The 24,072-nt window shown below is 40.2% G+C and overlaps 1 long non-coding RNA gene and 1 other non-coding gene across 2 annotated transcripts in view; both read left to right on the top strand.

Moving 5' to 3' along the window:
• The first annotated feature begins 428 nt into the window (after window positions 1-428).
• Window positions 429-24,072, top strand: part of LOC147608727 (uncharacterized) — a 346,296-nt gene continuing 322,652 nt past the window's right edge. Inside the window, exons 1-2 of the long non-coding RNA XR_015264323.1 lie at window positions 429-953; window positions 1,298-1,596. This is a non-coding gene — a long non-coding RNA (uncharacterized LOC147608727). The remainder of the gene's footprint in view (window positions 954-1,297; window positions 1,597-24,072) is intronic.
• Window positions 448-609, top strand: LOC147608733 (U1 spliceosomal RNA). The gene has a single exon (XR_015264418.1). It is a non-coding gene; the product is annotated as a U1 spliceosomal RNA (small nuclear RNA).

The following is a 24,072-nucleotide window of genomic DNA, read 5'->3' as shown; positions in this document are numbered from 1 at the left end:
TGAACATGCATATTATTTTTACACCTTGGGCTTATCTTTCAAATCTTATTATCATTATCAATAATAAGCAATGCCATTATCCTTGAGCTTATCTTTCAAAGCATCTTATCATTGTCAATTAGCAATTATCCTTAGTGTTTTGAGATTAGTTATCTTCTCATTTTCATATCATCTAGAGGGAGTGGAGTTTAGGAATGCATCCCCGAGACGAGGAGAGGGCGTTAGAAATTGTTGGTGTGCGTTTCGTGAAGACGTGTCGTTCTCCCATGGAATGTGAGGCCCGGCAAGATATTTCTTAGTGTAGTGCTTATGGAATTCTTCAAGTTGCAACCTTAGCGCTACAAGGGCGCTCTCGTAGGTTGTTAAAAAAGAACCTTAGAAGAAATGTCCCATAATAGGTTGGCGTGCAGGCGCCTACAAAAGGTCATTCACGCGCATCTGGGAAGCATACTTACCTGGGCGGGGTCGATCGGTGATCAGGAAGGCCGATGGCCTAGGGTCGGCCCCTCCATTGCACTCTCGGACGGGCTGCACCCTAGCATCTCCCCAACGGGGAGAGTGCACGTCATAATTTGTGGTAGCGGGGGCTCGCGTTCGCGCGGCCCCCCACCCAACCCCCCCATCTCATCAAGTCGGAAGTGGTGTGTGCTGTTCTGCTTCGCTTCTGGCAGGTACTATTCTCGCATGTGCATTTTATTGTAGATGAGGTGGTGGTAGGCAGCAGGGGATGATGGATGAGAGCTTGAAGCAGCGAGAGCGAGAGAGAGAGCCCAGCACGATGAGCTACTCTCCAACACTGGACAGCAACCCATGAAGCCTCTTCACACAAACAAACACACACGAGTAAGCCGGCCCAATCTAGAACATGGGCATGCATCTGATGCTGCTGCTGGCGATTCTCACACCTCAACTTCTATTGGGCCTCCACCCAGACCTCAACTGGCTTCAACAAGGTACATACATCCGCTCACTTATTAGCAGAAGAAGGCTTCTAAGAAAAAAAGATAGAAATATCACAAATGTCTAGCACTGTAGTAAATGTTCATGTTCATCAACCTACATGCATATATATATGTACATATATGGATATTTACCACATCTATATTTAACATATGAGCAGATGCTTCTTGACCCTTTTTCAACAGTTACATGCATACATAAATGTTATTACAAGGATATATTATGTACATGTTTACATCTGTGCGCGCGCGCACACGTGTGTGTTGTGTGTGTGTGCGAGAGAGAGAGAGAGAGAGAGAGAGAGAGAGAGAGTTCATTTATTGCTCAGCTTATGCAGAGGGCAGGTTGAAAAGAGTGCTGCCTGCAGAAGCCAGGGAGCATGCAGTTTTCAAATGTATAACAGTAACAGGGGTCAATGAGACGGGCAGGAGGCATATGCCTACCAAACAGTGGTGAGAATTGGGGGTCACATATACAAGGGTATGCTCTATGATCAGGGTCTAGATAGGAGGCAGGCATCATCTTCAAGCATTGCAGAGCTTCGGCTCGGTGGAATAAGTGTAGCACCATCAAGCTCAGCCACCATTGATGTTGCTGGACACCTTTATGGAACTTCTGAAAGTGTTTTTCTAGGAGGTAACCGTGCCACCCTTTAGTTTGCTATCATTTACGGGGTTTCCTAAGTATGTCTTCTCCCAATGATACAATACGAGGTGAAGGAAAGATGTGGCCTTACTTGACGTTATATGTTTAAACCTTTAGCTAATGAACATTCAAGTATCCCACCAGAGCTTCCCTGTCATTCTTGTATAGTAAGTGATTGTATGGTTCAAGTTATGCTGCGCAGGTGATTGATTGTGTTTGTTAATAGGAATGACGTGCTTAATCACAATTAAACATACGAAGAAAGAGAAAGGGAGAGACAATGCCCACGACATCAATTCCAGTCTCAATAACCCACAAAAGGGCAGGGCGTTTGTTAACCAATGACAAATCAAGGAGGCAAGGAAGGAGTAGGGAAAGGCTATCGCCGGCCCCCCATCTTCCCCTGGGAAAGGCCGACCGATGGCCTTTTCTGGCCATCAAGGACGGGGGAGTGAGAGAAGAAGCAATCAGTGCAGGCCACATCAGCCTCTACAGCTCTAATCCATTCCTGATGAGATGGAGATGGGTAGATGGACCAGATTTTGACATTTCAAATTCTGCCTCTGGTAATGACAAGTGACTGCAGCGGATTCTGACAACTCAGCACTGCAGAAATTAATGCGTTCCGCACGCTTACATCATCAATTACAGTCTCAATAACCCACAAAATGTTTACAACGCTAATGTGCTTAATCACAAATGAAAATGTAAGGAAGGAGTAGCCTATACTCCCACAAATAAGGCTGTGAGGGGAGGAGGCTCGAGGTGAGCGTTCTACAGAGATGGTGACAGGCCGAGAGCTATAATGGGGCCACATCAGCTGGAGCTAGTGGAATTGACACTGACAGGCAAGTACATCAGATTGATATTCCCACAAATAAGGCTCCCTGATTTGATGCTGGAGATTCAACGTCAGGCGACCTGCATATGTGACGAGGCTTCATGGGTTGCTGTCCAGTACTACTCCCCTCCCCCTCTCGCACGTGCATTTTATTGTAGATGAGGTGGTGGTAGGCAACAGGGGATGATGGATGAGAGCTTGAAGCAGCGAGAGAGAGAGAGAGCCCAGCACGATGGTTGATTGGATCATACCCTGGCTTTTCAGCCGCCGTTTTTGAACATGATGTTTACTACTGTCCCTAGAACCTGTGGCCAGCAGGAGAGCATGAGACTTTCTGTGTATATCAATCATTCTCCAATAATTATTGAGATTAACCTACACTATAGGTGTGTGCTTCTTCTCAATTAAACATAGCATGTCTGACGGGATCCATTTGAATGTGAAAATAATTGCATGTTGATAATTTTTCTTTAAATTTTCTATTAAAAAAAAAAAAACTCCATCAGCAAGGAGATGTGCAGTCTCACCCGGTAGCTTTTCATGATGCAAGCATGTGGGCAGGGGGGGGAGATGATTGCTTTTGCAGGTTTCAGGCAAAAGTTCGTCTGTCATCATCGGTTTCAGAGCAAGGCTGACGCAGTGGTTTTTCACTCCATAATTTTGCCTCGTGTGGGAGACCTTCAAGACTCCTCAGCACAAGGAGGAATATACTGCATGCTTTAGCTGGGGATGAGGAGGATAGGGAAAGAGTCTCCGCAGAATCCCTTCCCAATTTCGCCTCTCGTAGGCATTTCATGCAGTTGATGAGGCCCTCTACTCATCTCAGCAGATGCAGGTCATGGAGGCAGCAAATGAAAAAAATGCAAGCCATCAACAGGAAGCCTTTCTTCTTGAGAAGCAGCTACAGTTGGAACAGGCGTAGGGAAGTCCCTCTACTCATCTCAGCAGATGCAGGTCATGGAGGCAGCAAATGAAAAAAATGCAAGCCATCAACAGGAAGCCTTTCTTCTTGAGAAGCAGCTACAGTTGGAACAGGCGTAGGGAAGTCCTTTGTCTGGAATCAAAGAAGCTGAGGAAGCCCTTTGGTTTGGTTTCAGCAGAAGTAGTGTCAGAAGACCACCCTTTATGGAGACCCCAAGGCGGCTTAAGACACTCTCACCATTTTGCACAGGGTGATTGGCATGGGTGGAACTCTGATTGACCGTCATAGGAGAGCGCTCTCTTGGGGCACCAGGGAAGGTAGCTCTCACCAGGATTTCAGGTGGAGCCGCTCGGTGTATCCCGTGGATGAATCAATTCAAGGCCTATTACAAAGTGGTGCGTATGGAAGAAGCTCCAGCCCTTTATATGTATCTGTCGTTACTTGGTGGAAGATGATGCCACATCAAGAGGGGAGGTGAAATACTCGTGGGATGATTTTGGGGATCAGCTGGAGCATCTTATGTACGGCCGCTTTACATTCCGATTGTAGAAGTTTAAACAATGGCTGGAAGAAAGCATTGGAACAGTATTCCAGTAGTGTGGAGCAGCTTAGAGTTCAACGACAAAAACGGGAACAAAGCCAGCAAGAGACAGGAGAACAAGCCCATCGTTTCCCAATTTCTCAACGAAAGCCAGGCCTCTTCATGACAAACCCCTACACAGCCCGTCTCAGGAGGTTCCTTAAAGTAAGGAGGACAAAACCCAACCCCAAAAAAGATAGGGACACACAAGGCTTTCTATCCCAGTAGGAGATGGAACACCGTTATCGGGTAAGCAGATGCCTTAGGTATCATGAGGTGGGACACTCGAAAATAAGCTGACTGACCAACAGCCCATAGCACCTGATGGTACCGATTGCAGACAATGAAGTTCTTGAAGAGTGAAGGTTCTTCGTTCTGTCCATCCTTGCAACAACAGCTCCATCCTTTGTTTGTGATGTCTGCAAGGCACTATTTGAGGTAACCAGTTCAGTGCAGTATTTGGGAAGATTCAGCCCTGTTTGTACTCATTCTTATTTTCAGCAGTCAAAGCGAATACGCCTTCGGAAGGGGGTGCTGAAGCCAGTATTTGTGACCCCACTTGGTGTACAGTGTACTTCTCTCTCTTTCCCTTCTCTCCTTCACTTGCAAGGTAACCCACCAGTTCACCCCTTGCTAGAACGGCCGGCCCCTTGCAGGGACTTCTTTATTCAAAGAATAAACTGTCACAGTAGACCAAGGTGCAGGTGCAATCCTTACACCGGATTTTCCACACTTAGCAACCACTTGCTCAAAGTTCTACATACCAATCAGCACCATAAACCAGTACAAATCAGCCTCGAAACAGCCCCAACAATAGTGCCCACTTTGGGAAAAGAGAGAGAAGATGCTGCCTTGCTGTACAACCAGCACTCAGGAGAGAAATCTGTTGTACTACTATACAACCAGAACTGTAGGAGAGAGAACACGCCAGGCGGTTGCCCTTAACACCCCATAAGGTGTTAAGGGCCTTGCCTAAAAGGTGGGCGCCATGGAGGCCCCCATGCCTAAGCAACCAGGCAAAGGAGGGCCGGGCAGCCAGTCGGTTGGGGGCATTGGGCTGCCAGCATCAGGGCAATCTCAGCCAGTCGGCCAGCCCTATTTGCCACGTGTGAAAAGGCACCTACTGTATGGTGTTTAATCAGGTCGTGTAGCAGATAGCAGCAGGCTGACAGCCAAACTGACCAGCATAATATGGCCCTATAAAAGCTTAGGCTTGGCAAGGGCTAATCTCTCTGATTATTCACAAGTTCTGAAGAATCCAAGGGCCAAGACAGCCAAAGGGAGGCTAAAGCAAACGTGAACTTGAAGTTCGAGAATAGGTCATCTTCAAGCGGCTGATTTCCAGCCAAGTAAGGTCTCCAAAATACACCAATCCTTAGTGGGGGCCCTTCAGAGGGTGTTTGGGACCCAATCGGGTGTACTTGTCTTCTCTCTCTCTCTCTCTCTTTTGTAGTCTTATCTTCGTTTCATTGTGCTATCATTAAGAACCAAGGTTTTGAATATTCATTATCAAAGTATAATCATGTCTGTAAGCTTCTGCATGTTAGTTTGGTATTAGAGCTTTGCAAGTGGTGGATACATTGGTTTGTACATTGACAATGAACCTTAGTTTATTTTATATTTTTTTATTTGATTGAGCTTAAGCACATAAAAAAAAAATTCCGTTAGTGACTTAGACAAGCGTTCTTCGTTCATCTCACTCATGACTCCATGTCGTTGTCTCATATTTGAGTAGACGCTTTAAAAAACAAGATGACAATTAAAAAAAACAAGATAACAATTAAAAATTGCACAATGCTTATTAGATTTAATCACATTAATCACAAATTAATCAAATTTAATCACATATTAATCAGACATATTTTCTCTCTCTCGAGCGCGTGCGGTCTTGGCTTGAGCTTGAGCTTGAGCTAACTACCTCTACATATTAATCAAACATATTTTCTCTTTCTCGAGCGCGTGCGGTCTTGGCTTGAGCTTATATAGGCTCGCTAACTACCTCTACAAGCTTTTGGATAGTTCGTGCAATTTTTTTTTAAAAATTAAATGTCCCTCCCATTGCCACATGTCAAAGCAAAAAAAAGATAACATTTCTAACATTTCTAAGGTTTTCACTTTTTACATTTCTAAGGTTCAAAGGGTCCCCACCACAACCTACCTAACAAATTGATTGAAAACAAAATTTTGGTCCCATACTCGGCCCAAAAAAAAGAAGATTTTTTTTTTCATTGATGTGCCTGGTTTTTAGTCTCCTGTCCCTCGAAGGATGGTTGGTTTATATAGCCTTCGCAAGCGTCTCCCACACACATACTGGATGATTTATTTGCGGTCACGGAAAATCTTGACTACTCCCACTATGGCGAAATCCGATGATGAGAGAGAACACTAGGTCCCTATAGAAACTGTTTTCTCTATAGCGATTGCATCAAGAAGCCAAGTTGCGAGTGGTGATACCAATGCCATCCAAGAATCTATGTGTCATAGCGCACCAAGGGGAACAGATGCTAGAGTGCAAGGCTTGGATATAGGCGGCCTTGGAGATGCGGATGCCACTTCAGGATACCTCGACATTCATTCCCAATCCTATTGTTGGTACCATTGTCAGTCGAGAGCTAGAGGATAAGTAGAAGGGCAACCATTCAGGCCTAGATCTCATCAGCACTCAACGTTTTCAGTATTCAGCATATAGACACATCAACCCTCAGCGCTTTCAGCAAGCACTTCATCCTACATCAACTAGGAGCTTCAACGCATGAGCACTCAACCTCCTTCAAGAAAACACAGTACTTCACAGCATTCAGCCAATAGAAGGCCTTGCGTTTTCTGCTTGCAACCAGTTTTTAGTATCCTTATCATCATCGTTTTGCTACAGCACTCCAATGAAGGTAACCCGCATGTATTCATTCATTTACAACATTCATACATAGCCTAGAATAGTCCTAAACAGTCCATACCTCAGCCTCAGATTTGTAGCCTTTTCTCATTTCATTGGGAAGAGTGCATAGGCTCGAGATCGGCCATTATTGAAGCTTCTACAGTTATGTACAGTTCAGCACGACTCTTGGTCCTCTGAGATCTTGCGTTTGGCTCATCGTCAATCCAAAGTCATTCTCTTCAAAGTAATAAAAGCAAATATTTCGGTAACAGGCTGGGGAGTCCTTTAGTGGGTAATTCGAGACCCAATCTGGTGTACAGTTCTCTCTCTCTCTCTCTCTCTCTCTCTCTCTCTAAATCTCGTAAAGTTTAAAGTGATAAAAGTGGATTGCTAAACTCGTGAAACTCAGGATACAGAAGGCGGTGTGAGACTTGTGTGATAGGATCCTTAATTACGAATACTTTCGCTGCATGTTACATTGGTATTAGATTTAGCTTGTCCACACTCCCCGCATCCTAGTGTGACGGCATTCTTGGATGGTCAGATTGCGTTTCGGCACAACCATCGACTTTAGCATCATGTCTACAGAGGAGAGTACACATCAATAGGAAGATGTCTCCCTCGAAGGAGACCGACTCTGAGCTCTTCCACCCACTACAGATACTAGAGCTCTACTTTGGCGTCTCCAACTTTTGGAGGCAGTAGCAGCAAAACCCACACCTCCGGTTACCCCCAACTTCGTCACTCTCTTCTTTCAGATGGAACGACAAAGGCGAGAGGATGAGGCCAGACGGCGAGAAGAAAGAGCAGATAGATGGGACTATGAGGAAGCCCAACGTAGGATCAACGAAGACTGGCGTCAGGCTGAACTCATCGCTCGAGAGCACTAACGAGAGTATAAATGATTGATCATTCAGCCCTAAATCCCATCAGTACTCAGCGTTTTCAGTATTTAGCATATAGACATATCAGTCCTCAGCGTTTTTAGCAAGCACTTCATTCTACATCAACTAGGAGCTTCAATGCATGAGCACTCAGCCTCCTTCAAAAAAACGCAGTAGTTTACAGCATCCAGCCAACATAAGACCTTGCGTTTTCTGCTTGCAATCAGTTTTTAACATCCCTATCATCATCGTTTTGCTACAGCACTCCAATGAAGGTAACCCGCATGCATTCATTCATTTACAACATTAATACATAGCCAAAACAGTCCCAAACAGTCCATACCTCAGCCTCAGATTTGCAGCCTTCCCTCATTTCATTGGAAAGAGTGCATAGGCTTGAGATCGGTCATTATTGGTCCTTTTACAGCTATGTACAGCTCAGTCTCACTCTTGGTCCTCTGAGATCTTGCGTTTGGCTCATCGTCGTCAATCCAAAGTCATTCTCGTCAAAGTAATAAAAGAAAATATTATTCCGGTAACAGGATAGGGGCTCTTCAGTGGGTAATTCGGGACCCAATCTGGTGTAAAGTTCTCTCTCTCTCTCTCTCTCTCTCTCTCTCTCTCTCTCTCTCTCTCTCTAAATCCCTTAAAGTTTGAAGTGATAAAAGTGGATTGCTAAACTCATGAAACTCAAGATACAGAAGGTGGTGTGAGACTTGTATGACAGGATCCTTAATTACGAATACTTCCGCTGCATGTTATAGTGGGCAAGTGATGCCCAAAGTTATTGTTTTGAAGCTTTGGACCTTTTCCCATTCTAAAGAAGATCAATGAGGTTTCTATGAAGCTAAAGCTACCTTTCAGTTGGACCATGCATGATGTGTCCCATGTCAGTTGGTTGAAGCCCTATATAGACCTCTCGTCGTTGTCCACCACGATGAACAAGAGCCAAATATAGTGGATGAGGCTGAAGTTATGGTTACAGAACAGATCCTCTTGCATTGCTTCAAGCATGGCTCCAGAGCTGAAGAGAGACAGTTCCTCACGAACCAAGGGACACATGAAGCGGTTTGGCTTGACAAGAATTTTTTCGATGATTATTTGGCATTATTGATGGACTATTTGGAGCCTATGCAGCTTTTCTCAAGTTAAGGAGAAGGGGATGTCGTATGCATCCTGCACTTGCATGGCACGTGGACATATCTGTATAGTAGGTGGAGGCCCTTTGTGAGCCCTTGTTCAGGACGACTCGGCCAGGAGTCCACTAGATATTCTATAAGCCCAATGGAGCGTGCAATGATACATTCAACCACGTGTCCAAAAGATACAGATAGATAGATAGATAGATAGATAGATAGATAGATAGATAGAGAGAGAGAGAGAGAGAGAGAGAGAGAGAGAGAGAGAGAGAGAGAGAGAGAGAGAGAGTAGAAGGCAGAAAAAAGAGAGATAGGTATAGGGGTTTCACACAGTACACCACGCTAAGCGGGAAACAGGTCCCGCCCCCTTTTTAGGAATTTATTTCAAGAACAATCCACGGGCTCTTCCAAGCCAGGACCAATATAACAAATGAATACAATATCAAATAAGTGTGCCGATGGCGAGGTCGGCACACGGGCTGAAGTCAATGTCGAGGCACAAGATTCCCTAATGTCGAGCTCACCACGAGGATGACCCACAAGTGTCTCACACTAGGCTAGTACCAATATCCAATGTCTGAAACAAGTCTATAGCTCTCAAATACTCACGTGTCTCTACACCAAAACTGGTCAAAGAATCTCAAAAGGCACACACCGAGATAGAGATACTGGAAAAACGAGAGAAGATGGTGCAAGGCTGTCCAAGGTTCTTTCCCCTAGGTGCGGTGTTCCTTCAGATGGTGGCAACCCTCCAAAGGCGATGTAGGTGGTGGTTGATAGGCGGTGCAGAGGCGACAACTGAATGGCGGCGCATGGCGGTGTTATAGGAGGCGTAGGCAGTGCTATTGGAGGTGGTAGGCGGTGCACACGAGGCAGCGCAAACTAGCGAATAGGTGGCAGCAGAGTTGGCGGAGGCGGTGCAAAACAGAGCTGCTTTTTGGCCCTGGAGATGCTTTTTGGAAAAGTGGCTTTTAGCTTTTTGATCCAGTTTGATGTCCTCTTTCCAATGGTGCCCTTAGATTTTGGTCAACATAGTTTGACTTTTTGCTTTTTCTTACTTTTTGACCTAGACTTGGTACTTTGTCCAATGCTAGCTTTAGGAACCCTGTTCCCATGTATCCATCAACCTGTCCATGTGTCCGAGCATGAGTTCCATTATGTGAAAAGGGCTTGGAGGTCCAAATAGTTATATTCCCTCCCTCTTATATCACAGTTGTCCTTCACTATGGGATACATATATCCCATATGATCGTGGTACTAGCCCCATCTCGTGCTCTTGTGCATCTGGTCTTTCCTCATATATGTGGTGCCTTCTTCTCATCTGGCAACATCTTTATGCCTTTTCTTTGATCGATGTCCTTGTTCTTCATGGTACATGTTCTTCATAGCATGTCACATGTGTTAGATATAATAAATTCATACTCACCTTCTGCAAAAACTAGACACAAGCTAGTGAACAAACAAGTATGCATCATTCGCGTCTACTGGGTATTCTAGGTACTGCCTGGTAGTCTGGAGCCCAGTGGACTATCACATGTCAAGCATTGTCCACACATCAAAAACATCACACAAAGTCAAAGAAATTCAAACATACATCAATATGCAATGCACAAGTAATGATCCTCATGTTCATGGATTATCCTGTTTGGATTCATCGAAACCATGTTGAGTCATCTGGTTCCTGAGGAAAACCGCTCAGACTGTTGCTTAAGGCCATTTGGTCACTAGGACCCCCCAAGAATTCTTCCATAATCATCTGGGCCATCTGGTCGCATTGACCGCCTGACTATGAGATCCAATACAATCATGTGGGCCATCTAGTCGCCAATACAACCATGTGGGCCATCTAGTCGCAACAATGACCACTCGACACTGCGAAATCCAATACAATCATCGGGGCCATCTGGTCGCAATGACCGCCTAACGACGAAATCCAATAATATCTGGCATCGTTGTCCAATGGGTCTTCTGGCATCGTTGCCTCCCATATACAAATCTTGCTCCTTGGGCTTTCGGGCATCGTTGCCACCCAAACTAGAGCATATCCAATTAACCATTACATAAGTAAGATAATGATGAATTCCATTTCAGTATAAATATATACAATGAAGAGGGCTAGAGGTACAATCCCTCCCTCTTAAATCTATCTTGATTGCAAGATGTTTCAAGCCTATACTTCGAATACATCGGGACTAACTGATTTCTCATAAACTCGAAGAATATTTGGGAGTCCTTGAAGTACTCTTCTGGCATTCATTTCTCATCCAGAGCTAACCCAGAGCTCTCTGCTATATAAACGACCCAGAGCTTTGGGTTAGCTCTGGGTTGCCATGAAGAAACGCTTACTGTTTTTTTTGCTATAATTAGTCCTAAAACCCTAAACTTAGGCTTCTACATGCATCCTAGACACCCTAGAACCATGCTAGATTGAAATCTAGATTTTCTAGTACTATATACAAGAATATGGCACAATGGAAAGAGATAGCAAGACAAAGCACAATAGACAATGCAATAGATACACAATGGAGAGAATTTAAAATTCTAATTATACCAAAGAGGTACAAGTGATGGTGTTGTCCACCCGTGCGCTCTCAAGTAGAGCTTAGATGGCGATCTAGACGGACTCTGTATGGAGTATGTACGAACTTATTTATCCTCCATCAAATCACATCTACTTGCATCTATCCATACATCTCATCACTTCACATACATTAACATCTATCCAGTTTACATCGCATCTTATCACATCCATTTCACATCACATCTCATTCATTCACATCCCGATTCACATACTAACACATTCGTTCACGTCCCTTATCGTCACATCTCGATTCACATGTTATCACATTCATTCACGTCCCTTATCGTTCATTCACATCCCGATTCACATGTTATCACATTCATTTACATCCTGATTCACATGACATCACATCTCATCTATTCATTCACATTTATCTAATTCGCATCTCATATCATCACATCTATTTACCTTTCATTCTCATCACTTCCATTCTCATCACATCCATCCATCCATTCTTTCCCATCTATCTGATTCGCATCTCATATCATCACATCTATTTACCTTTCATTCTCATCACTTCTATTCTCATCACATCCATCCATCCATTCTTTCCCATCTATGTGATTCGCATTACATGTCATCACATCTATTCACCTCACATTCTCGTCACTCCTATTCTCATCACTCCTATTCTCGTCACTCCTATTCTCATCACATCCATCCATCCATCCATTCCCATCTATCTGATTCGCATCACATATCATCACATCTATTTACCTCTCATTCTCATCATCACATCCATCCATCCATTCATTCCCATCTATCAGATTCACATCCCATCTCATCACATCTATTTACCTCTCATTCTCATCACTTCTATTCTCATCACATCCATCCATCCATTCATTCCCATCTATCTGATTCGCATCACATATCATCACATCTATTTACCTTTCATTCTCATCACTTCTATTCTCATCACATCCATCCTCTATTTATTCTCATCTATCTGATTCATATCACATCTATTTATAGAATGTAAGAGAATTCTTATTTTTGATATAAAGATTCTTTACGCGTCTATTTATCCATAAGAACAACTTCAGTGGTGGGAAATAACACTTTTATAAAAATCCGTTTATGTATCTATTTATGCATAAATTTAATTTTAAGGAGAATAACACTTTCGAAATAAAAATAAATCTTTTATGCATCTTTATATGCATAAATTTAATTTTAATGAGAATAACTCTTTTGAAATAAAAATAAATTTCTTTATGCATCTTTTATGCATAAAATTAAAATTGATGAGAATAACTCTTTTGAAATAAAAATAAATTTCTTTATGTATCTTTCTATATGCATAAAATCAAAATTGATAAGAATAACTCTTTTGAAATAAAAATAAATTTCTTTATGCATCTTTTTATGCATAAAATCAAAATTGATGAGAATAATTCTTTTGAAATAAAAATAAATTTCTTTATGCATCTTTCTATGCATAAAATCAAAATTTGATGAAAGTAACGCTTTTAAAAAAATCTTTTATGCATCTATTTATACATAAATTTAATTTTAATGAAAGTAACACTTTTATAATAAAAAAATTCTTTTATGCAGCTATTTATGCATAAAGATCAATTTTGATGAAAGTAACAATATTCATCTTTCTATGCATAGAAATTAATTCTAATGAAAATAACACTTTTATTTATAATTTTTTTTAATATACATTTTTATATGCATAGAATAAAAATAACACTTTTAGAATACACAAGCGGTGGGGATTACTCTTTTTGAATAATAAAAGATAAAACTTATTTCACAAAATTTAAGAAAATTTTACCATAACCTCCTTTGTATGGCTGACCATTTTTCAATTTTTTTCATTCTCAAGCTACTTAGAAATTATCCCAAATGGTTTAAAGCATTCTAAACTAATCAAATTCCACTTTTTAAAGAGAAACAATATGAAAAGTTTAATTCTAACAATTTGATTACACATCTAGGATAAAGAAAGGCTGAATTCAAGAATGAAGAGAGGGGGAAAGCCTTTCCAACAAGTCATAGCATCATTTTTCATTTTAAAGAAAACAAAAATTAGAAAACCATTAAATGGAATAAAGAAAAAGTAGGATTTCTAGCTTACATGAATTTTTGTGAGCTTTCCTTTGGCTTGATGGGTTTGAGGGATCTAGTCTTGTTTGCAACAAGAGTGGGCACCAATTCTTACAAAGGGGGAGGCTTCATTTATAGGAAAAAGTGAGCCTCTAACCAAGCAAACTAATTTTAGAATTTTTCAGATCAGTTTGGTCAATTTTTGACCATTTTTAGGTCAGTTTAGCTTCCTTTTTGGATCTAGTTGAAGCAGGAGAGAGGAGAGATGAAAATATCTCATTATTTGTGAGGTTAAAACTCAACCACACATGTGAAATAGGCATCTCCTTCATGAGGAAAATTTCCCCACACTTAGGTATCAAAAATGCATTATTTCTTCTAAATATCTCTTCTTTTTTAACTAATAACCTTGTCCTTAGTCAACTCTTTATCTTATGTGAGTATTTACTCATTTTTGGGGGGATTTTCTTTTATTCTTCAATTTATCTCCTCCCTACATTTGGATTAATCTAATTGGTCCATAGGAATCTTAATTCAAAAATTTCAGAAAATCTGGACCCTTAGGCTAAGTTCTCTTTTACCTAATTTCAATTTATTCCAATTGCACATTGGAAATTTCTTTTTGAATATTTGTTTCAGGGGAAACCATTTTAGACACTAGGAGGATTTTTATATCCAAAAATATCTCAATTTTGAATTATCTTTCTCTAGATATTTTCTCTCTCTAGACCAAAATAGGGTAAAACGGGATCTTTCTTTTATTTCAGAGAGGGAAATAATTATAAGATCAGAAGGGGAAGTTTTTACACCTGCACACCTCAAAAGCCGGAAGCGACGTCGGCCTCTCGCGCGGGGCGGGGGTCCTGCACACTCGGGGCCTCGCTTGCGGATGTCCAGAGACGAGGGGCTAGCCGGGGGGGGGGGGATCCCTCCGAGACTGGGCCCGAAGACTCCCCTCGCCCAGAAGGCACGGGCGATTCCGCCAGGAAGGTGAAAAATCTTTTAACTAGGAGATTACTCTAACGAGTCAAGTCTTGACTAAATTAAACTGATCTGACCAAGCCTGTAGTCACATGGTCAAATCAAGAAGAGACTTGCACTTGGTCCATGGAATCACCACTTTTTTCCTCATTTTCGAGGCACAGCCGATGATCCCTTCCCACAAAACAAGGTCTTCTCAAGATTTAAACTGATTAACGTAACTAATCGTATCTAGTTGTTTCTCAGAAATCCTCCGAGATCCATCCTAACCCCATCCGACCACCACTGAATTGATGGGATTCCTTTAAAAAGATTTGATTGGGTTTTTGCTCGGGTACCGAGGAAAAGAGTTCCCAGGCCCCCTAGCCGGCGATTCATACAAAAATCAAATAGGCACACCACATACACACCCAATATAAAATTGCCATTTATAACAGATTCGATTGGCTTTAAGACAATCCTTGAATAAAATCATAATATTTTCGATCATCATTTTCCAAAATTCCAAGTCCATTGTATTACAAAAATGCATCATCTGAACTCTCCGTTGAAGACCAGCTGGCCAACCAAACGAGAACCAGTATCAAATTTTTGTTCCCAAAAACCTTTCCTTTTTTCCATCAGATATCTTCCTCGATGTACGCATGGGTGTCCTAGCAACCGCGAGCCCGTGCATCGCCTGGTTAGAACCCTCTAGGATCCTCCTTAGGTATCCTAGCACTTCACTCAGGGACCACTTCGTCGGCCCTTGCCCATCGTACCGGAAGCGCACCATTTTAACCGTATTGAGGCTGGTCAAGACCTCGGCAGGCTTTGTCACGGACAACATCCCTTGACGACTCCCCGCCGCCAGCTGTTCCAACGAACCTCCTTTAGAAAAACATAAGCCAAATGCTTCCTCCAGCATTCTGGTGTTCCTTTGAATGAAAAACAGAGTTTCCAATGCAAGTGAGATTCCAGTTTGAGATTGGTTCCAAAGACTCTTTTTCCAATAATTCCCAGTTTGAGATTGGTTCCAAAGACCCTTTTTCCAATAATTCCTAGTTTCATAATGAGGATCCTTGATCTCTCATGAGGGTAATCTACCCATCATTTTATCCATTTATCCAACTAGATTCTTGGTGAGATTGGTCAGGGAAAAACTAGATTAGTTCCGATAGTCTAGTCTTTGGATTTAGTAACTGGAATTGGTCACAAAGTTTTTGTCTGATTTAGATTGAGAGAAGGACAATTAGGTTTACTGTCCGACCTCGCGTAGTCTAACTAAAGTCGTTCAGTTTAGTTCTACCAGGATTACTTTCAACTAAACCATCTAGTTTTTGGGTAAATATCCATTTAGTGATTTTATCCAAGACTTTCTTTTTCCCATGTAAATTCTCAACCTTAATTCATTAGGTAGAATTATGATGGAAATTCATCTTTTGACATTAGAATTTAATTCAAATCCATCTTTTCTCAATTATCATGGAAATTTATCTTTTAACTAAAATATCAATACCTATTTTTTTTAATAAACTTGAAATCCTTCTTTTTCTCATTTCGATGAGTGCAATCCAATTATCATGGGAATTCCTCTTTTTCCTAAATTAAATCTATTAAAATTCTTCTTAAAAATTACATAAAAATAACCATTAACTCCTTTAAGCTAAAAATTCTACTTTTCTCATCTAAACATTTGAATTCCAATATAGTAGGAATTCCTCTTTTATCGTTTAAACTTATCTATATAAAAAGATAAATTTAATTAAAATTTTTTCTTAAAATTTTAATAAAAATCTCCATTAATTACTTTGCACTAGGAATTACACTTTCTTCATTTAATTAATTGGATTCCAATATGGTGGGAATTCCTCTTTCATCATAAAAATTTATCTATACAAAAAGATAAATTTAACTTTATTTTCTCTTAAAAATTAAATAAAAATCTTCATTAATTCCTTTGCACTAGGAATTATACTTTCCTTATTTAAATATTTGAATTTCAATATGGTGGAAATTCCTCTTTCATCATAAAAATTTATCTATACAAAAAGATAAATTTAACTATATTTTCTCTTAAAAATTAAATAAAAATCTTCATTAATTCCTTTGCACTAGGAATTATACTTTCCTTATTTAAATATTTGAATTTCAATATGGTGGGAATTCCTCTTTCATCATAAAAATTAATCTATACAAAAAGATAAATTTAACTAAAATCTTTCAGAAATTATACATTATTTTAGCATTCCAATTTTATTCTCTAAATCATTGGAATACATGGATTTCCAATGTCTTGGGGATTACTCTTTTAACATAAAAATAAATTATCAAAAATTCCTCTTTTCCTAATTTACTAATTATGCACAATCATAAAAATAAATTTCTTCATGATTACAATGAGAATCATTCAATTAATCTAGGATGATAATTCCTAGAATATGGTAGGATGTCCTCTTTTCATATTATGAATGAAAATGTTTTATGTGTTTATTTTATAGAAATTTTGCCATAGCTCCGCTGCTATTACTGATAATTCTCAATTTAATTGAGGAAATGAAGTTTAATATTATTAATATGATTAGAATGACCACTAATTGGATCATTATCCAATCATGGATTGATTCATAATTTCTCTATGAAATAAATATCATAAAAGCATTAAAAAGCCATTATTTTGGCCTCCAATTAAACAAGCATAAAAATTACTTTTGGATTAGAGAAATGCTTCATGAGAAGCTTCATTTGGATTGAGAATAGGTCATAAGAATGACCTTTCTTTGGGGGGGGGAGAGAGAGAAGTGCTTAAAAACCATTAAAATTAAGCATAAATGGAAATTTATGTGTTTCTTTATTACAATATATTAAAGCATTTCAATAATATTCAAAAGCCATTCAAATTAAAGCTTCTCAAGCTTGAGAGGGGTTGAGAAGAAAGAAACATTTAGAAATTATAGAAAGTGTCTGCTCAAGACAAGTGGGTTCTATCTCCTATATTAGTTCAACCATGTAAGCATAGTGATAGGTTGTATATCCATCATATCTCAACCTATCAAGAGGATATCTACACTCGGGCCAATTCTGTACACCTCGATCACTATTTGGTGTCCTCAAAACAACCAAGGTTCTCTGTGCACTAGGAGTAACATTGATGAAATACCAAGCCCCTTATCAAGGCTCTACTTGGAGCCACTAGAGTCACTATCCACATAAGAGTGACTTCTTGATAGATCATGCACAAATGGTTAATCTACCATTTCCTTTCCTTTGTGTGATACATGTGTACCAGCACTTGTAGTACCACAAGATGATGCATCCACATTCCCTACATCTGCCCTTTGCTTGCATGACCAACATTGGATCCATTATTAAAGGACACTTCAGGTCCACTAAGCACATGTGATTGTTGCTCTAGATGTGGTACAACATCATTACTTCTTACATCTACATGTTCATTTGCGGTAAGTTGAATGCTACATGCATGTATTCAATTGTTGACCTCATATTTTACTAGCCTAAAGTATTGTAATGAACTAAATAAATTGACTACACTAAGAGAGTCCAAAATAAATAAATAAAAGGATGTTTGTATGAATAATCTAAATAAATTATGGCTACTTGTAATGCCAAAATATGCACGGCCATCACGTAAAAATTAGAGGAGAGTCACCGAGCACCCACACTACCCTTGCCAACTGATCTGCTTATCAAAAACTATCACACGTACTATATGCACATAGTGTTCACTATAAAAATAAATCCAAATAATAATTTAAAATATATTTCCACTATATGTACATGGTGTTCTATATGTACATAGTGTTCCAAATAATATGAATGTGTTAGCATGTGAATTAGGATGTGAATGAATGATAAGGGATGTGAATGAATGTGATAACCTGTGAATCAGGATGTGAATGAATGATAAGGGATGTGAATGAATGTGATGGCATGTGAATTAGGATGTGAATGAATGATAAGGGATGTGAATGAATGTGGCGGCATGTGAATCACGATGAGAATGAATGGTATGGGATGTGAATGGATGTGATAAGATATGATGTAAACTAGATAGATATTAATGAATGTGATGAGATGAGATGTATGGGTAAATGTGAGTGGATGAGATCTGATGAGGTTAATTAAGGAAAGAATGTTGCCTTCATTGGTGCATACGGACTACTCATCTCATCAAAGACATCTCTACTTACTCGCATCTCATGAGTGGTAGGGTTATAACATCTATAACCCCACCACTTGCATCTCACGAGTGATACGCTTATAACATCTATAACCCCACCACTCGCATCTCATGAGTGATACGGTTATAGCATCTATAACCTTTCTGCTCCAAAGCATAACCAATAAAGATGCATTTCTCTACCTTTGGATCTAACGTGGTTCTCACTTCATCAAAAACATGCACATATGCAATACATTTAAACACTTTTAAGTGAAACCCATCTTGTTTTATGCCTGTAAACTTATGTTAAGGCATCATGCCATGAACAACTACACTGGGGGTCATGTTCATAATGTAAATAATAGTGCTACTACTTTAGCCCAAAAATAATCTGGCATATTATCTTCAAACATTATGGCACAAGGAACTTCTACAATGTGTCTATAAACTTCTGTTCAAGCATCATGCCATGAACAACTAATAATAGTGCTATTGCTTCTGCCCAAAAGTTTCACTCAACTCCCAAATATCCTTACCACTTGCATGAAACTTTCATCATTGCTTATATCATTGGAATCCTTCACCTAAGTGATCCCATCCGAAACTAACGTTTGACCACCATACACACATTTTTAGAGAACCTTTGTTTTGCCTCTAAATCTTCACATGTCAGAGAACAACATGCCTCTCCTTAAACACAAAATGCAGACACACAATTTCTAACACCCTCCTCTCTAATGGTGATCCATACGTGGAGGTTCCATCTAACTCCTAGAGTTATGCATTATTGTTTGCATGGATCTTGATTAAAGTTTTTATGATGGGAAAGGATAGATGTAAATTAAAGAAGGCATGCACACCAATATAAAGAAGCTAATAATTTGCTTGAAGTAACAAGAACAAAACATGTTTTCTTTAGTTACAATTGATTAAGTGATAGTGGAGAAAATGTTTGCATGCAATACTATAGCCATATTTAGTAGTGATGTGTGTGAACACACTAGGACCAGCTGAGGCACTTTTTCCCTCTTTAGGAAGTTTTTTCCCCATGCTAGTATACACACATCTTGGGGTATACTTATCTTCTTTGTACATCACACATTCACCATCTATATATCATCTCATTGTGTGCTCTCTTGACCTTCTCCATTGTGTGTGTGTGTGTGCGTGCGCATTCCTGCAACCCTCTTTCTAACATTTAGTATCAGAGCATATGCTCCTCGCTCCTAACTACCCTTGACCTAGAGTCGCATGACTCCTTGAGTCGGATCACGGAGGCCTTTTGGGAGAAGAAAGAGGACTGTGAAGTGTGTAGTACTTTGTACTGTAGTTTGGCAGTCAAATTTTTGTTTTGGGCACATTTGGGGGCCGTTCACGGTTTTTGGTTTTCTGCAAACATCTTCGAGGACTGGATTTGCAATGTTCTTCATCGGATTCCTAGAGTAGTTGTGTTAGATCTACTACAGAGATGGGTGTGTAGATACATGAGAAAGCATCTACGAGCTTCACTTCAACAACATCTATCTCTACATCTTGCGAGTTAAATTTCTACTCACTATACTCTACATTTCTTTCATACACCTTGCAGGTCTCCATTGTTAGCAGCCACCTTGGTTGCATCAAAGAGAACTCAACACTTTGCAAGTTGCGTGATTACTTGCTTGGGTATTATCAAAAATGGCAGATAGTGATGTATTTCAGATGTCATCCCCCCGGTGGAGGATAAGCTTGACAGGACCAACTACCCGTTATTGTCCTATATGACGCCGCATGTATTGGAAGCCAAAGGGATGTGGAATGTTGTGGTCAACACTGGGAAACATCCTAGTTCTTTTGATGAACATGATGTAGAAGGCACATCTGTACACATAGACTCAGTTTCATATAGTGCATTACCAGAGCATAGCATACCTCCTATACGTAGGAACAAACAAAGTAGGATGGAAGAGATGTGCAAGCACATGCGTTACTTGCTTTGTCAGTTAAGAGGAGTATCATCCCTCACATTCGGTCATGTAGGACTGCCAAACATGCTTGGGATGCACATGTATTATTTCACTAGGTACATAATGAAGCACACATTGCCTATATATGCAACAAGCATATGGATAAGGGAGACTCCATGGATAGTTTCCTTACAAAAATCAAGGATTTTAAGGAGCAGTTGGCCAGTGTCGATGACATATATCATGACAATTCATTGGTGCCTACTGTCTTGAATGCATTACTGGACTTGTATCAAGGTTTTGCTTCTACCATCAGACTCATGGATGAAAGGCAATCTAAATGCCTTGAAGTTTGAGGATTTGGTTTTTGTGCTCTTGCAAGAAGAGCAATCCAGACAAAACAAATTTGTTATGTGTACAGGAGATCAGGCTTTTGCTCTGCAACTCAACAAAAAGGTAGAGCCATATTTGGTAGTGATGTGTGTGAATACACTAGGACCAGCTGGGCCACTTTTTCGCTCTTTAGGAGTTTTTTTTCCCCATGCTAGTATACACCCATCTTGGGGTATACTTATCTTCTTGTACAACACACATTCATCATCTATCTATCATCTCATTTTGTGCTCTCGTGAGCTTCTCAGTGTGTGTGTGTGTGTGTGTGTGTGTGAATGTGCATTCTCGTCGCAACCTTGTTTCCAACAAATACATCCAAACACTTTCAAGTTAGAGACGACATATCTAGTTTTATGCATGTAAACTTATGTTTAGGCATCGTGCCATGAACAATCGCAAATGAGGATCTTGTTCATAATGTGATACTAATTCAACCCAAAAATAATACGAAATATTCTTTTCAAACATTAAGGCACGAGTAGCAACTTCTACAATGTGCGTAATTTTTCTTTCTACAACACCATTCTGTTGTAAAGTGTACCTACATATGAACTGCCTCTTGATTCCTTGCTTTCTCAAGAAATCACTAAACTCATTGGATAAATATTCTCCACCACTATCCAATCTTAAGCATTTAATCTACATACCTTTTTGCTTCTCAGCCAAGGATTTAAATCTAGAAAAGTGAGAAAACACCTCACTTTTTTCCTTCATGAAGTAAATCCACACTTTCCTAGTGTGATCAACAACAAATGTAATAGAGTACTTATAACCTCTGTAGTTGTTGCAATCTTGGTTGGTTCCCCATAAATCAGAATGTATAACATGCAATGGCCTTGTGCCTAAAGTGATTTTCATGCGGGAAAGTATGTTTGGCCTCCTTACCAAGTTGGCATGCTTGACATATTTTGTGTATACCATCAACCTTAAACTTCGGCAAACCTACAACAATATGTTGAACTCTCTTTCAACCAATTACTCTATAATAGTCGATGCTTCATTAAACTCAAACCCATAACCGATAGCCATCTTAGATAGCCCACCTAGAGGACTTCCAACGCAATCAAATGTGGTAGATTTATGCAGTCTCTTACAAGATAACAACAAAACTGATGCATCAACCTCATCCACTGCTATGAGAGGAGAGGTAAGAGCATCTTGGAATACCTTTGGAGCATGAAGAAGGGAAACACATTAACAAAGATTTTGTTGAATGTTAAAGAGGTTATCACGGTCATGGAGATTGCAACCATGGGACCACGTGTAGGAATGGACTCCATGGAGCATAAGTAGAATCCCCACCGGTGGTCAAAGCCATAAACTTCCAATATTGCCTTCCTTGGAGTGCATTGGTGGAGAAGCCATTGCCTAGCTAGTTTGAAGTGTGTGAATGAGATTTTTCTGTGTCTAAAGAACCATAGGGTCTTAAACACATCACATTTTAGTGGGAGCATGCTAAAGGCACCGACCACTTGAGAGGAGTGCAGCAATGCATCTAGAAAGCTCCTTTGCTATTACTGCTCTTAGTGCTGGCAATGTGTATCGTTAAATGCAATTGCTACATCTATTATGTGATACCCTCCGATGAGATAATGAGTCGATTAATGATACACATCGGTATCCATCAACATAATGTACATGCAGGCACATCAAAGGCACTAACTGATAGGACAAAGCAAATTGTGTCCAAGGTGTTAGGAGTAGATCGCAATGCCAGGTCAAGAAAGGTACAAATGTGTGAGGTAAAAGAAATCATGATGGCAATGCTAGTGCAAGAAGGTGGTTCCTCACATTTCATTGGGGAACAAGAGCTCATTAACATTGTAGAGGAGATGGGACTGCTCATGGAAGATAGCTAGTAAATTAAATTGGTTGGACACTTATGTTTTTATAAATGAGTTATAAAAATCTAGATAAGTGAAGTATGAAACCTGAACAATTTGATTATTAGGCCTTGGAGGTCAGTAAAAATTGCATCCCGACATGGGCCTTATAAGGAGAGCTTTGGCTTAGATACACTTCTGAAGCTGTAATGAGAGTGCACTTATGATTTTTCCACGGGGAAGTAGGTTCCAAAACAAGGGTCCACAAGTGAGAAGTGCTTTATTTTCAAGATGTCCATCACTGGACCCACTTCTGGGTTGGATTTGGTGGATGAACATTAAATTGGACATGGCTTGTCATGTGTATGACCCAAGGTAGCATATTCCAAATGTCATAATAAATGTAGTCAAAGGATTTCAACTGTGCAGGATCTTCTAACAATTGGGACATGTGAAATGGAAGAGGAGGATATGTAGGCCTAACGTTTGTTTTGGGAGTGCGCATCAATGAGGTGATAGAAAACCATGGTTGTGATAGGGTAATTTTTTTTAAGTTTCATGGTGGGCAGACAAGGAACTAAAATGTAGTTTGACATACGTTTACTCATGGTAAAAATAATGTCCTAATAATAGATAGGGAGAGGTCGAACCTATTTGATTGGGAAGAGCAGAGCATGGTTGCCCACACAACAAAGTGTGTGTGTGCCACATCTCAAGGTGAGCACAAAGCAATGTGCGAGAAGTGGTGCATGGCTTCTACTAGTGAAGCTGCATTAGTAGAGGCTCGATTAATATGTCAATGGTGGCACAATGATCATGTGATGGATAGAAATGGACTCTTGGTTGAGCTTGTGGGAGGTGCGCATAGCACATTGGGGTTCAATAGAGAGAAGTAATGATGGTCCAAATACCCCAAGAACAAACCTAGCAGAAAGCAAGCATGGGAGTTGGGTTTTAGGGGAAGGATATCGACGTAAGATTTCTCTTTATGATGCATGTGCTACTAATATGGCAAATACAATTTTGCAAAGCCCTAAGGTAGTCTCTTACTCTCATGGCAAGCACATAGGGAGAGGACCAAGCTTCGAGAAATTAACAAAATGGATGTCTACAGCCCCAACCCAAGTGGTTTGAATAATCAATTAGGTAACTAAAGGAATACCCATGTATATGGCACCTATCCCCCTAATCGGTGACAAAGAAACTGCATCTCACAAGAGACTAGCTGTTGTGGTCATTGATATTGATGATGAGGCCATGCATCATCCGGAGTATAACGCGC

The sequence above is a fragment of the Cibotium barometz genome, chromosome 52, assembly GCF_041138505.1.
Source record: "Cibotium barometz isolate CiBa-2024 chromosome 52, ASM4113850v1, whole genome shotgun sequence".
Taxonomy (NCBI): domain Eukaryota; kingdom Viridiplantae; phylum Streptophyta; class Polypodiopsida; order Cyatheales; family Cibotiaceae; genus Cibotium; species Cibotium barometz.
Note: the sequence above shows the minus strand (reverse complement) of the source record. Positions and strands in the feature narration are given on the sequence as shown.